This window comes from Mus caroli, unplaced genomic scaffold, assembly GCF_978045245.1.
Source record: "Mus caroli unplaced genomic scaffold, Mus_caroli_1 scaffold_4, whole genome shotgun sequence".
Classification (NCBI taxonomy): Eukaryota; Metazoa; Chordata; class Mammalia; order Rodentia; family Muridae; genus Mus; species Mus caroli.
Genome location: NW_028227259.1, coordinates 131,900,868 through 131,913,920, shown reverse-complemented (window position 1 = coordinate 131,913,920; position 13,053 = coordinate 131,900,868).

The following is a 13,053-nucleotide window of genomic DNA, read 5'->3' as shown; positions in this document are numbered from 1 at the left end:
ACACTGGCTAGAGTGGATCTGGATCACACCCGCTTACCATGAGAGAGGATGGGTCGTTAGAGTGGCTTGGGGCTGGGACGATGGCTCAGACAATAAAGTGCTTGTGGCCAAGCATGGGGACAGGTTTTCCCCAGCATCAACTTTAAAGAGTCAGGCGCAGTGGTGCATCATTGTAATTCCAGGCCTGAAATGCTGACAGGTGAAGGATAGAAACTTGGGGCTCTATGGCTAGCCAATTTAGTTGAACCATGAGCTCCAGGCTCGGTGTGAGATCCTGGCTCAACAAAAATAAATTAAAAGGTGGAAAGTATTTGAAGAAGACACCAAATCTCTGGCCTCTGGCCTCCAAATAAATGCATGCACAGAGGTGTACCTATCCACATACAGAGAATCCACTCCTGGTCTTCAGGCCTTCAAAGTTCCAAAGACTTTTCTGAGTCACATAGATAGCAAGTAACAGAGTCTTAACCTTGACCAGTAGCCAAAACCACGATGGCAGCCAGCCTAAAGTAAGGCCTGGAGTGCCTCAGAGAGTTACCTCATTCCATTGTATGTCCTGGAACTGGCAAAGTCAGGGAATTATAGTCACAGAAATGAAGGTGGCACCCAGAGACTTTTTGGGTGCCTGGTCATCAGGTGGGCACACAATCAAGATCTGTGTATCCAGTTAGATGCTACAGCTTAGGTTAGTAACTGTGTAGCGCATAACCCAGGGTCAACGAAGCAAATGGGTGTACCCTCTCTCAGAAGCTCTGCGAAGCAAATGGGTGTACCCTCTCTCAGAAGCTCTGCTTGGACCACCCCTCCAGTCTCCAAAGCTAGTCTGTCCCTCTCCAATCACGGCGCCCTATCTTCAAATTCCCATCGGCTTCCTAGTAAATTATATCTTGGAGTAGCAGTCAGTCAATTTCGTGCTTGCGAGAAGATATCTTATCAAGATTAAGCTGGTCTTCTAGAGCATGCTTCCCAATAATGAAATAGCACTTCTATTCTCCAGTCATAGTCTGTGATAACCTGGAGGTCTCTGGGACTGAGATTCTGATATGGCCCTGTATCAGATGGTACACAAACTAAGCATACAAGGAGGGGAAAAAATAGACATGTTTATTTCATTCTGAAGCAATAGTTCAGATGCCAATGGTCTAAGGTTGGCTGGTGACTCTGTTTCTGGCTCATGGGGTCTCCTAGGATGGCTCCTTAACTTCACTTCTGAAGGGCTGTCCTCATTGACAATCCTGCTCAATTTTGGCACTGCTAACATTTTGGGGCTGGGTACTACTTTGTTGGGAGGGGCTGTCCTTTTCTAGTATAGCTTATAGCAGGGTCTCAGACCTCCAGCCACTGGCTACCATAGATATCCCCTCTGGTACATGGAATCCTTGTTCTAGTCCACTGTTTGAAAGGGAAGAGAGAAAAGGCTTCCTGAGATGTTTGCATTCAGAAGGGCGTGACCCTGATGCTCAGAGTCCTTCTTCTATTCACAGCCATTAGCACAGACTTGACCTCTACCTACCCTGTGCTGTCAGGGAGGCTGGCCGGTGTCTCCACCTGAGAGTCCATGTGCAGGGCTGATGCTCAGAGGTTCCTTTAGTGAAAGCAAATAGGTTGTGGGAGCCAGGGCAGTCTCTGCATCCGTCCTTAACAGAATACTGCAGAGGGTTTGCTAGGAGCAGAGCGGAAAGGGTGTGAGTTCAAGTCACTGAAGTAGGATGAGTGATGACAAATATACATGACGTATAACACATGCAGCATATGTGCTGCACATCCATATACAAATGTTTTATTGTGAGATATATATATATATTATATAATTTATTGTGTTCTTCAGAGATGGGCACCTAGAGCAGACAGAGGCTGGAGCCAATGCCAAGGGTGCTATCTTTAGTGGCAGAGGGTGCTCCTCAGAGCTGTTATCCAGTCTGGGTCACAGGGATTGGCATGTGCGCTGGCTGGCTGCTCTTGAACCCATTATACAGAAGAAATAACAGAGTTGAAAATAAACAGAGGCTTGTGAGCATGACAATGTAAGCCTGTTAGGTCAGCCCTCAGGAAACTGAGGCTGGGGCATCAGGAGTTCCAGACCATCGTGGGTTACATGGATGAGGTTTGGTGGTCAGTCTATGTTTTTAATCTGTGCCTGAACTTCCTAGCTCCTGACTTTGCTGGTTTACTCAACACTTCTCAGTTCCTTTATATGTAAAATTAGACTAAGGGTGTCGCCCATCCCAGGGTTTAGAAATATGAATAGTGGAAAATGTACATATCCTGGATACCAAAAGCTTTCAAAATGTCCTGGAGAACATTCCCAAAGCTCAGAGTGAAGGGCCCATCTCTCAGACCAACAAGAGTCACAAAAACAAACATGCATACAAACAAACAAAAAAACAAATAATCAGCAATCTCACACCTATAAGCCAAACAGTCAGGAAGTTGAGACGGGAGGATTACTAAAAGTTCAAGGTCAGCTTGGGTTACATACTGAGATAATATCTTTGAAAGAAGAAGAAGAAGAAGAAGAAGAAGAAGAAGAAGAAGAAGAAGAAGAAGAAGAAGAAGAAGAAGAAGAAGAAGAAGAAGAAGAAGAAGAAGAAATCTAGATGTGTGGTCTATGCCTTTAACTCCAGCACTTGAGAGGTAGCGACAGGTGGATCTCACTGAGTCAAAAGATAGCCTGGGCTACATAGCAAGACCCTGTTCCACCACCACCACCAAAAAAAAAAAAAAAAAAAAGCAGGGAGAGTAAAGTATGAGAGAAGGAGGTAGAAAAGAAGTGAGGGAAAGAAAGAGAGAGGGGAGGGGAGGGAATGAAAGGGGAGTGGGGGACGGCTCACCTCCAGAAGCATTCAAGTCCATAGACGAAGGGCAAGTGCAGGAATTTGCATTTTTGAAGCTTTACGTGGCTGGTTCTGATGGGCAGCTGGGTGAGCAGTGGCCTCCAGACTCTGATTCCATAATCCAGTGGTCTCACATTTCAATCTGTCCTTTGCCCTTTCTTTGGCCATTCCAGCCTCAGTCCTTTCATTTATGACTCTATTAACCTTCCCCCTGTGGTTTTGATCCAGAGCTCCCGTCTTAACTCTTGTCTTTCCTGTGTGTGTACCAAGAGGGCTCCCAGAGTAAAGGGTGACAAGGTTCTCCTCACAGCATTAAGCTGTACAGTCCTGCATTCCTGGACCCCGCAGCCACTGCTGGTTTACCCCGCCCTTTGCTTTGTGTGGAGGATAAAGTAGGGACCAGTCTCAGGAGAATACTGTGGGGAAGACTGGAGACTGCTAGCTGTACAGGAACAGTAAGCCAAGGGTACCAAGGCAGGACACTACCACCACAGATGGTGACTGTGTTTCCTGGGAAATCTTTGCAAACAAAGTTCGGCTCCTTTGTGGAGACTTTGGATAGCAGCTGAGAGGCTGAGCTAAGTGACCCACAGAGAAACAAAAGAGATTTCTTCTCCAGCGCACAGTAGGTGGTTTATTCCACCAGGGCAGCTACACATTTGTGCAAAGATAGATAGATCGCAGCATAACGCTGTTGGCACAGAGAGACCATACCAGAAATCTCTGGGAATACTAGAATTCCTCGGTATCAGAAACAATCAGATCAGGATCTGGTTTCTCAGCACGGGTGTTCAGGGTTCTTGAAGGCTGGCCAGGCTTCACAGCCACTTCATGGACCTTCTAGGTCAGTGGTTCTCAACCTGTGGGTCACGACCCCCATAGGGGTCACATATTAGCTCTTCCGGCATATTGGATGCTTATGTTATGGTTCATAACAGTAGCAAAATGACAGTTATGAAGTAGCAACAAAAATAAATTTATGGCTGGGGGCAGAGCGGGGGTCACCAGAACACAAGGATTTTAGCATTAGGAAGGCAAGGAATCACTACTCTGGGTGTTTGGGGGTGTCTGTGTCAGCATGGACTCTAAAACCCACAGAGGAAGGCTGACAAGTCACAGAAATGCTATTCAATCCTTCTCCTTGTGTGTTCACTGTTTTCTTCTCCGCTTAGCTCAAAGACAATTTCATTGACAAATAAAGTTCATCAATGCGCAAGGCTGGGAGTGTGATGAACTGATTTATATGCACATGATGTGGGGAATCTGTGTGTTCGATACATAACTCTGCCTTCTTCCTCTCATGGAGTGGAATGTATTCCCTCTGCCTTTGAATCTACGATGACTTTGTCACGTGATCTATTCCTCAGATTGAGGTGGAAGTCACATGTGACAGCTCCAAGACCCAGGGACTTTCACATGGCCACGTTCATCCTTATATCTTGACTCCAAATCATAAGCCCAGGTCAGCTTGAGGATAAATCAGTCACATACAATAAACACCTTTGTAGAGTGCCCCATAAAAAGGCCTGGCCAGAGTCAGCCAAAAATTCTTGATTGTCACCACCAACTCATCATGGGTATATCTGTGAGCCCTGACAAGACTGGAAGAGTCCAGTCCAGTTCAACCAAGGCACCTGTCCAAGAGGTAAGCATTAGTTAGATTAGCCACTGAACTTTATGCTTTTGTGTTCTGCTGTAGCAACAACTAGCTAAAATACCAGGGGCTTGCATCTCTGAATCAACATGACTTCCTACCATTGCCCATAAGCTCCTGGAGGCTCTGCGGTTTTGTGGTGTCCTTGAGGTTGTCTCTGTATGTATGACATCATCAATGTCAAGGAGCCCCAGAAACACTCAAGGAGCAGACATAGGCTTGGTCATCAGCACTGCAGCTTTGTGATGAGCTCCAGGACAGAAGGCATAGACAGCTACCCTACTAGAGCCATGTAGCATCCATCACTGCACTGTGCCTTGGGGGTAAAAATCAATCTAGGTCTCAGCTGAGCTGCCCACCTCTTGCAGAAATCCGTAGACATGACGTCATTCTAGCAGAAGTGCCTTCCCCATGTCTCACTCCAGGGGCAGCCCCACCCGATAAGAGGGCGTAGAGAAAGGAACAGGGCTCTCCATCACATGGCACAGAACACTCTGACAGATGAGTCTAAGTACGTAGATGAGATCAGACCTTCCCAGTCAAAATCTACGTGCTGGGATAACACACTAGCCATGTATTATTATGCTCTGGAAATAACAACAGGACCAAAGGTGGGGTCTAAATGGCCTGGATGTGTCTCGTTGGCCTGCCTTGTGGTTGACTGGCACACTATGGGAGGAGTATGGTATTGTAGTCAAAGCCATAGCCATGGAGCCCAACTACCTCAGCTTGAATTCTTGGCTGCTTCAGCAGTTAGATATAACACTTACCTCCTCATGCCTGTTGTTTCTTCACATACAAAACATGAAAATAATAGTAATCATCTGAACAGGTCACGGGAGGAAAAAATCCAAATTAATGGCAAGTGCCTGACAGACATGGAGTCTTATGTGTGTGTTGGGGTCATGATTTTTGCCCATGGAGGACTCACCTCTTCACAGTGCACAACACAATACATGTTAGACCCTCATCTCAAACAGCCATGTGCCCTTCCATGGTCACATGGTAATAGATAGCATTGAGGTTAAATGAGATTCACAATGGATTCCATCCCAGAACAGGTTGTACAGTAACTGTATCCTCATGGTTTTCACTGACATTATCAACGTTCACAAAGGAAGTCCTGGTGTCCAGGTTACATGGGTGGCTGTATACGGAGAGTCAGAACTGGATCCTGGCTGGCCTTGCTCTCTCTGCACCATCCATAGCATAGAGAAACTCAAGTACCAGTAAAAGTACCAGTAAGTCAGTCACAAAATGAAATGTGTGAGCCACCATGCCTGGCTGCCCCTCTTTCTGCATTGATTCAGTTCAGTTGCATAGTAAACAGATGTTCAGGGTGGTTAGTTCCTTATAGAGAATTGCTCTCACTCCCATGGTTCCTGAAACACAGAATTGCCTAGATTCCTTCAGACTCTTCTGCAAGCAACTTGAAGGCACATGCCTCCAGATATAGTATAGTACTGATCCCTAGGCTCCATGCTGGGAGGACAACAGGAAGGTGTAAGAGCTGAGAGGTAGGTTGTTTTTAAATGGGGAGCCACATTCTTCACACACACACACACACACACACAATGAAGATGGAAGATAAATTTCTGATTTATGTGACATCTCCAGATACACAGTTCCTAGTCTCAGGCTCACGGGTAAAGAATGTTGAAATTGAAAAAAAAAAAAAAAAAAACAGAGTAAAGGAGTGGGAGCTGGAAAGATGGCTCAGTGGTTAGGCGCACTAGCTACTCTTACAGAGACTCTGGATCCAATTCTCAGGTCCCACATGGTGGCACAGAACTAAACATAAATCCAGGTTTGGGGGTCTGATACCCTCTTGAGGCCTCTGAGTGTGCCAGGCATGCTCATAGTGTACAGACACATTTGCAGGCAAACACTCATACACATAAAATGAAAGTACAATGAGGTGGCTCAGTGGGGTAAAGGCACCTACCACCCTGACTGACAACTTGACTCTTCTGGCAATATCTTTGGGTAAGGTTATGGATTTAACCGTGATGTGTTTCTGAGTTAACTGATGTCAGGTAGACTTTTTTGGTTGTCAACTTGACACATTTGGGAAGAGGGAGCCTCAGGTAAGAGTCACCCTCATTAGAGTTACCCCATGGGGATACGTGGGTGGACCAGATTTTCTTAATTGCTAATTGATGTAGGAGATCTCAGAACAGTGACAATGCTGCCATCCTTGAGCAGGTGGTCCTGAGTTGTTATCAGCAAGCTAGCCAAACATGAGCATGTGAGTAAGCCAACTAGCAGCATTCCTGCTAGCATCATGGCCTCTGCTTCAAGTTCTTGCTTAAGTTCCTGCCCTGACTTCCTTCAGTTGATGGACTATGACCTGTAAGATAAAAGAAACCTCTTCCTCCCCCATGTTGCTTTGGGTCATGGTGCTTAGCACAGTAACAAAAAGAAAAGTGGGACACCCACTCCTATCTATGTTATTCTGAAAGAGTGGTCAAGTTTCTGCCCCTTAACTTCTGTATTAGCTGCTTGCTGCTGCTGTAACACAACACCTGGCAGACGCACTGGAAGAGAGCAAGGGTTTACTTCAGCTCACAGTTCAAAGGCACACTCCATCCTAGCAGGGAAGGCATGGCGGCAGGAGCATGAGGCAGCGGGCCACATCTACAGTCAAAGCAAAGGAAAACAGACACTGGTGCTCAGCTCACGGTCTCCTTTTCATTGAGTCTAAGACCCTACCTCATGGGATGGTGCTGCCCATATGCACTATGGGTCTTTCCACATCAATCAAGAAGCTCCCTGACAGACATGCCCAGAGGTTTGTCTCCTAGGTGATTTTAGTTCCTGTCAGGGTGACAATCAACATAATCATCACATTCACTTTCCCTGGTTTCAGTAATGACTCTAAAGGTTACTTTTTTTTCACTACAGATGTCTTAGTCACCGTTCTATCACCTTGAAGAGACACCATGACCAAGGCAACTCTTATAAATGAAAGCATTTTATTAGGGTTTGCCTACAGTTTCATAGATGTAGTTCATTATCCTCACGGTGGGAAGAATGGCAGCACACAGGCAGACATGGTAACTGAGAGATCTACATCTAGATCCACAGGCACCAGAAAGACAAGAGTTACTGAGCCTGGCTTCAGCTTTTGAAAACCCCAAAGCCCATCCCTAGTGACACACTTCCTCCAACAAGGCCACACCCATCCCATCAAAAGCCTCACCTCCTAATCCCTCTCAAGTAGTGCCATTCCCTGATGACCACACATTTAAAGATCTGAGCCACTGGGAGCCATTCCCATTCAAACCACCATAGCATGTATTTATGGAGTGGGAGATAGAAGTATGCACTCAAATGCAGATAACTAGGAAGGCCAGAAGATGTTGGATCCCCTAAATATGGAGTTACAGGCTGTTGCGAGCTGCCTGACTTGGATTTCAGGAACCTAACCTCTTCTGTCATTGGCTAGGTCAGCCAGTGCTCTTAATCTCTGAGCCCCTGACAGTAAACTTCAGTAAACTCAGCTCCCAATTCTCACACGTCATCTTCAGTAAACTCTCCTATCTTTTTCCCCATGTGGTCCACAAATTACAGGAAAAAAAAAATCACAAAGCAAAGCCTGCACACAGTCACACTTCAGCTAGTAAGTGATGCCTTTGAGTAGAGAGGATCCAAAGTCTTCGAGACTTGAGAGCGAGTAGGCATCATGGCAACACCCTGTCCATTATGCCACGGATAAACGGTATGCCTCGCCTACACATTGTGGTCTGATTAATAAGATAATGTGGGGTGTAGGCACAGTGGGCAATAGAAAGATGGAATTGCTCTCAGGTACTCAGTGTGGGAGGAGATGCCTCAAGAGCTCCAGCAGCAACAACAGGCACCCATTTCCAACCCTCCAGGATGCTGTGGACACATGGAAAGTGAGGGCCCCATCTGTAGGTGGTGTGCGATCATTTTAAGCATCAACATTGGTTTGTGTTGTATTAATTTTTAATCTCCAAACCAGGGTTTCTACCATGCTTTTAACCAATTAGTTCCTAGATAAGACACACACACATACAACCTTTATATTTATAAGCCTTAATCAGCACAAGAGCTGGGCAGATATCTACCCTCTATCCTATTAGAATCTACTTTCCTATCGATAACCCTGAGTTATTACTTAGTATGTTTCATCTGGGCTGGCTGCTCAGGACCATGTTTTCATGACTCACTTAACCTATGGTGGCTTCCTCCTCCTCCACCTTCTTCTCCTCCTTTGACCCAAAGCCCAGGAATCCTAAATCCCACCTACATCTCTTCTGCCCACCTATTAGCTGTTGGCATCTTTATTTACCAATCAGAAATAACTTGGGGACAGGATCACTTCGATCTACATACAGACTGCAGGTCTTGGGAGCCCTCACTTAGCATTACTATAGACAGCAAGACCAAACCTTAACTGGTTTGCTTTGGGCAAGACATAGAATGTAGGACTTAAGGAATTAAATGCTACAACCCAACTCCCTGTGTTCAATTCCAGGTCCTCCCACTTTTTAGTTGTCTACATACAAGCAATTATTTACCAAACTTCTGTTTGAGCTTTCTAATTGGGGAATAAAATATAAAAGATAGAATTCACATGAGAGACATTCCTCGGTGCTTGGAGGGGCTGAGCAGAACCTTCTTATCCTCAGACCCTGAGAATTTGCATAACATGTTGCCTCCTTTTTGCTAAAACACAATAAACACCATTTGATGATGCAAAGCTTGTTGGAGGTATTTGGTGTTCCTGGCTGCAATCGATAGAGATGTCTCCCTCATCAGGGGATCAGGGTCCCTGGGAAATGACTGGAGCTGAGTCTAGAGAAAATGAATGGAAACCAGGAGGACTAAAGAGAGCAAGACCCTAGATGATATAGCTGAAACTGTCTCTGTCCTCCACACAGATATAACCCTGTACCTCTCTTCCTACATGGCTTTGTGTGTGTGTGTGTGTGTGAGAGAGAGAGAGAGAGAGAGAGAGAGAGAGAGAGAGAGAGAGAGCACCCAGCTTTTTGCACACAGGTTCTGGGTATTAAATTCCGGTTCTTAGGCTTACAAGGCATGTACTGAGCTGGCTGAGCCATCCCACATCTGCTCCCTGCATATCATATTCAAGAATCAGAATTCCCAGAGAAAACCTCAAGCTGGACAAGCCCAAGCTCTGAGCTGACACCCAGATGTCAGAGGAACAACCCCTGCTTTCTTCTCCCACACCAGAGCCTTCAGCCTCCACCGCAGACAGCAGCACACAGTGATGGCTTTCCTGACAGGGTCCCTGGCCTTGACCTTCACGAAGGGACATGTCTTCCCAACAGTGTCCTTCCTATGGACATTTCCCATGGGACTGTTTCAAAGGAGCTTTGACGTTATTTATCCCTCCTTCTATTCCCACTTGTACCCCACCCCCTGTCCCCACCCCTGCCCCCATTTAACCCTTCCTGTCCCACTTTAACCCTTTATAGCTCTGTGCTTTATAGCTCTGTGTTCTGTCTGCCCTCCCTTGAGACCCATCCTTCAAGGCTCCTTACTAATTTTCTGATCTCTGTGGCCATTCCAAAGGAAACACGCACATCTGAAGAGTCAAAGCTAACATCCACAAAGGAGAGGAAGGGAGTGACATTTGTCTTTCAGGAGAGCCACCCAGCCTTTCCTGGAAGAGTTGAAATCCTAGACCTTGCCTTTCGCTGTCCTAGAATTTTAAGCAAACCTTGGGAGCCTAAAGGGTGCAGGCTCTTCCTCCTTCTCCCTTTGTCCACTCCTTTCCAGCTTCCAGACTTGATGAATTACTGAAACTGAACAGCCACGGGAGCCGCCTGTTGTTTGTTTCCTGGGATTGAATGAACAATGGGAGCATCCTCAAGCCAGGCTACTGGGTGACAGTCTGGTCTGCGTGTCACAGAGGAGCTGTTGTAACAGGACAATGAACTGTTGTTGTAACAGGATGCAGGATAGCTGCTTGCAGAATTCACTCACCTGCAAGAGTTGAAACTGCTTCATTAAATCTGTGTAGAACACCCTGTCTTTTTTTTTTAAGTCAGCTAGCATCTGTTTCACACAGATAATATACCACAGCATTGAAAAAAAAAAAAAACAAAAAAGTTGCTTGTTCAAGGGAATAGAAATTATTTAGTGTGATTTATAGATTATAGATTGGGCGCTCGCTCTCCATTTCATTAGTGGACATTTCAATGCATAAATTACTAAATAGCTTCAGCCATTAAGCTATTCTTGAAAATTAAAAAATAAATAAATAAATAAATAAATAAACACTGCTGGCATAGAGAGAGAGAGCTCAATGATTAAGAACGCTGACTGTTCTTGCGAGAACCCGGGTTCAATTTCATGTGTAATTCCAGTTCCAGGGGAGCTGGCCTCCCAAACACCACACGTGTACATGCTACACAGCAGAATCTCCATCAACAGCCAGCTCTCACTGAAGAAACACTAAACATGGATTCAGTTGTATGAACGCTTAATGCATATCAGCTTAAGAGATATTTTCAAGGTGGTTTATTAAATTTTAATCTATAGGAAAGTCATACATGCAGACAATGAAATATGGCCATATGCACACACTCATACACACACACACAAGCACACAATTTTCTCCCAACATCATTTGGATCCTTCACAGCACAACCACCTCCTACCTTCGTGTCTTTTTTAAATAACCCAGTGTTCAATTAGTACTGTCAGGTGCATAGGTATGGGGGCCACCCACCAGCCACTAATTGCTCCTCAGATAGGGGCGGGACCTCAAGAGATCCTCCCCAATCCAGGTTGCATGTTTGACTAGTTTGGTCTAGTGCAGGTCTTATGCAGGTAGCCATAGCAATGGAGAGTTCATTAGCACAATGGCCATGCTGTGTCTGAAGAAAGCTCTCCTCCCCCATCCTCTGGCTTTTATGTTCTTCCCACCTTCTTTTCTACAATGAGCCTTGATGGAGGGCTCATTGATATAGGTACCCCTTTTAGGGCTTAACTCTCACTCTCTTACTCTCCACACTTGGACCAGTGGTGAGCCTATGCTTTAACCACTGCCCATTGTACAGAGAGCTTCTCTGGCCAGGGTTGAGAGCAGCTGGAGTCTATAAGTATAACTGTAAAGAGAATGCCAGTTAACAGCATCACTCTTGAGCAAAATAACACTAGTTGGTTCCACCCAGGGCCTATGACCTGGACTTTTGACTATGTTTACATAAAGTCTTCAAGTTCTAGGGGTTTCAGTTTCTCCACCCTAGGAATCATCAGGAACTAGGTGTAGGGGTTTGAATAGGAATCCCTGCCCCACCCCACCCCCCACCTCTACCAAGCTCATAGATTTGAATGCTTGATCACCAGGGATTGGCAGTTTTAGGAGATGTGGCCTTGTTGGAGGAAGTGGGGGGGGCGGGGGGGCCTTTGAGCTTTTAAATGCTCAAGCTAGGCTAGTCTCTCCCTCTCTCCACCCTACCTCTCTCTTCCTGCTGCCTGCAAATCTGGATGTAGAACTGTTGGCTTCTCCTTCAGCACCATGTGTATCTGCAGGCTGCCATGCTTCCTGCCACGGTGACAATGGACTAAGTAAATAAATTAACTAAATATTTTCCTTTGTCTGAGCTGTCATGGCAATGGTGTCCCGTCACAGCAATAAAACCCTAAGACACTAGGGAGATAGCGCAGTCTGTAACTTACCCCTGTAAGCACCAGGGACTGACTCCAATCCCCAGAAAAACACCTTTTTAAAAAGCCAGGTATGGTAGTGCCAAGTTATAGTCCCAGCGCTGGGGAAATAGAAACAGGGGAATGGCTAAGGTTTGCTGGCCAGCTAGTCTAGCCTACTCAATGAGTTTGTGCTTGAGGAGTGACACCCACATACACACAGGAACACACAACCACGCATCCTACCCCGCCCCGGCACAAAGGGAAATAACCACAGGATGAACGGCAGTCATAACCTGGGATGGTCCCTTATTTTACAGTTGATGAACTTATGGCTCATTGCATGGCTAAGAGACAAGGTAGCGGGCATCATAAGAATTCAACCATTGGCTGTCAACTTCAGTTGGGTTCAGAGGTTCAAAGCCCCAAGCTGGCAATGAGAAAACCAACCAAGATACAACCACCAACAACAGGAGTCCGTCTGAGTGCCAATGAGAACAGTTGGGTTCCTCCTCTGCTCTCTTTCCCGAATCCACACAAATACTAAAGGCAGAGATGAATATGCATGAGAGGGAGGGGGATGCTCCGACCATTGCCTCTTGCTGCCTGTCCTCTGAGACTGCCAGGCCCCCTCTGAGAGTGCTGTCTGTGAATCTCTAGCCCCGGGGACTCCCAGGTGTCTGAATTTCTCACTTGGAAGATTGAGTTTGCAGGTTCTGACACAATATAGGAATGCTAGTGGCTATCGGAGCCCAGACACTCACTCTCCCCGCCCTCTCCTCCCCTCTAGAAGACCTGGCCTTAGGCTTGGTTCCTGCCACGATGCCATCCTCCTTCCTCAGATACCTTTCAGAAGGGACTTGCTCTCTCCTCTCAGGGGTCTGACTCCTCTTCAGTCCCTTGCCCCATCCTCCACAC